This window comes from Gossypium hirsutum, chromosome A13, assembly GCF_007990345.1.
Source record: "Gossypium hirsutum isolate 1008001.06 chromosome A13, Gossypium_hirsutum_v2.1, whole genome shotgun sequence".
NCBI classification, from domain to species: domain Eukaryota; kingdom Viridiplantae; phylum Streptophyta; class Magnoliopsida; order Malvales; family Malvaceae; genus Gossypium; species Gossypium hirsutum.
Window position 1 is genome coordinate 14,422,884 of NC_053436.1, and position 3,293 is coordinate 14,426,176.

At 39.1% G+C, this 3,293-nt stretch overlaps 1 non-coding gene across 1 annotated transcript; it reads right to left on the minus strand.

The window, feature by feature from the left end:
• Positions 1 to 1,104: 1,104 nt before the first annotated feature.
• Positions 1,105 to 1,210, minus strand: LOC121212974 (small nucleolar RNA R71). The gene has a single exon (XR_005908344.1). It is a non-coding gene; the product is annotated as a small nucleolar RNA R71 (small nucleolar RNA).
• Between the last annotated feature and the right edge of the window lie 2,083 nt (positions 1,211 to 3,293).

Genomic DNA, 3,293 nt, shown 5'->3' on the forward strand with positions numbered 1-3,293 from the left:
GGATCTCTACGGAACAAGTTAAACGAATAAATCGTCCGATACGGAGTCAAAATAACAAGTGGAGTCTAGGTGGATTTTTCCTTAGGTATTGTCTTAATTCAAACATTTTCCAAAAGTAATCCCCCAATTCTATTTTCTGTGAATTCTTAGTTTAGATAATTAGTTAGTTAAAACAAAACCCCCTTATTCTTAGGCTAGATAATAAAAAAACAGTCATTACTAGTACTTTTAGTTCCTTTGGGATTAACAATCCGGTCTTGCTAAAACTATACTACTGTTCGATAGGTACACTTGCCTATATCGTGATAATAGTTAGTTTCAAGAATGATTCATTATAAATATTTAAAACCTTCCACAAAAATCGCGTATCAAGTTTTTGGCGCCGTTGCGGGGGAACTAAGATATTAGATACGCTCAATTTTTATTACTTTAGCCATTTGTTTTCCTTGCAAAATAATTTTATTTTATTATTATTATTTATTAATTTACTTTTTCTTTCTCTTGGCAGGTTTTTATTATTTATGACTAGAAGAAACCCATCAGGACCACTACTTTTTTACTAAGAAATCGATCGCACAGTTCGCAGAAACCAAAGAGAAATAAGGCGAAGCTTAAGATACATAGAGAACGAGCAAAAAGATGATACTCAAACCCCAACCGAAGAGATGGCTGAAAACCAAGAAAATCAGCTACCTCCTGCGATACCCGTTGAACTAGTAAATCAGAATCTTGCTCCTCGTACTATGTATGATTATGCTAAACCTACTTTAACAGGAACTGAGTCAAGTATAGTTAGGCCTGCTATTGCTGTGAATAATTTTGAACTAAAACCTAACACTATTCAAATGATACAGCAATTTTTTCAGTTTGATGGTTTGTAGGATGAGGATCCAAACACTCACTTGGCAAATTTCTTGGAATTCTGCGATACATTTAAAATTAATGGTGTTTCTAATGATGCCATTCATCTTCGGTTATTCCCTTTTTTATTGAGGAATAAAGCTAAACAGTGGTTGAACTCGTTACCATGAGGGTCAATTACTACTTGAGAACAAATGACCGAAAATATTTTATTAAAATATTTCCCGCAAGCTAAAACAGCCAAATTACGTAATGATAGCTCTTCATTTGTGCAGATAGACTTAGAATCTTTTTACGATGCATGGAAGAGATACAAGGACCTACTGCAAAGGTGTCCTCACCATGGATTACCTCTATGGTTGCAAGTTCAAACATTCTACAATGGTGTGAACCCTTTAACAAGGTAAATGATTGATGCAGCAGCCAAGGGAACCATCAAAAACAAAACACCTGAAGAGGCTTATGAATTTATTGAAGAGATGTCACTAAATAACTATTAGAGGCAAGTCATGAGGACTAAGCTAACTAAAACAGCAGGCGTTTATAACGTCGATTCGGTTACTATGTTTTCAAACCAGGGATGTGGTGTTGGTAGGAGGCTGTGGCCAAATGGAGCACTAAGGTTCCCTTGGTTTCGGTTTTGGGAAGGTTGGGACGTTTTTGTAGTGTGGAAGTGGCCGAATTCTCCTATACTCAATTTCGGTACTCTACTGTCTCGAGATCCTTTTGTTTGCATATTTTCTTTCTTCTTCTATTCTCTCGATTGTTATCTTTTTGTGTTAGTCAAGCGAGCATTCTCTCTTTCGGTCTTATTCTGTTTGGTGAAGCACTACATCCCTTGTTGTTCTGCGTTAGCCGATTCTCTCATCTCCCTCAATTCTTTTCTTCTACTCTTTTACCATTAGTCGACTTGATCTTCTCCCTCTCATCATTTTCTCTTTTCGGTTTTCTTTAGTCGAACCATTCTTGCTCTCTTCTCTGTTCATCTTTTTCTTCTTCTTGTTTTCCCTCATTGGCCGATTATTGTGCCTCTTGTTCCTGTACACTCGCTTCTTTTGAGCATCAAGTTCCGACAAGCATCCATTGTGCCAGCATCTTTTCTGCCTATCGTTTGGTCTTGGGGTAAGTGTTCTTTCTTGTGCCTATTATTCTTTCGTTTCCTTCTCAAGTGGAATGTTCGGTTAGGGATGCTAATTCTCTACTCCTTTTGCATGTTTGGGATCTCTGGATTCTAACTCTCAAAGAGATAAAAGGGAGCCTTCAGCACTCAAAGGTGTACAAATTCTTTTTTGGCGTTCGATCTAATCACTGGGGTAAGAAGACTAAGTTGTCAGTTACGGTTGGATGTCAAATCTTTCTAACTCTAGTTTGGGATTTATTTGGACTATAGGTATCAAGCTTTAGATTTTATACTTATTGCTAATAAAATATGTTGTTAATGCAGTAGATCGGCAGGAGATGTTCGATCATTTTCAATCGATGGTCTAAGGGTTGTAGATAGCATTTCTTGAGACAAGGTTGGATAGTTGAGTAACTTAGGCGGTTTCGTTAACAGGTGTGTAACAGCACCGTTATCTGTATCGATCAAAAGCAGAAACTACTGCTTGAGAGGTTCCTTGAGTATACGAATGCTCTTGGGCAAATCGAGCCATACACTATAGGTGACGACCGAAGGGGTCACCATGACAAACTTGTGGGCTTGCACTACTTTTGGGCCTCGTAGGGCCGAGATGAGCCGTGTGGGCCGATGGGCTTGCGGGCCCACACTAAAAAATTTGTGCGATAGGTGCCAGACTGTGGATTGGGTTGTGAAATCGCATAGTCGAGACTGAAAAAGGACTAGATGAGCCACACAAGCGTGTGGACCCACTTGGGTCAAGGAATGGGCCTCGGGCCCATTGGCACTATTTTCGCCATAAGGATTATTTGAGTTCTTTGTAATGACCAAAGACCCTCCAAGAGGTCGTTAATAGTATCGAGACCCTATAATGGTTAAATGACTGAAATACCCCTAAGGGGTAAAAATTTACGATTTTACCCCTTGCTGGCGAAATGATTATTATGTCCTAGCAATAGGTTAACTGATGTGTGTTGATATTATGAAATTGGTTGTGATTACAACATGTTGCATACACTTAGTAATTATGATATGACATACTGCATGGGGATGGGTATATGATTTGGAAGGAGTACTGTACTGGTGATTATGTCACGATGATTATTACTGGTGGTTTACCACGCTTACTGTTACTGGCAGCTATGCTGTGTTATTATTACTGGCAGCTTTGCTGGGATATTGGTGTGCTGGTTGGGTGGGTCGATTGATATCCTCACAGGTGTGTTGGTTGGTACGGGTGGTGTGCTGGCTGGTATGGGATGGGTTGCATTACGCATTTATACTGATATTGTATTGGGCTTATGCCCATAATGCT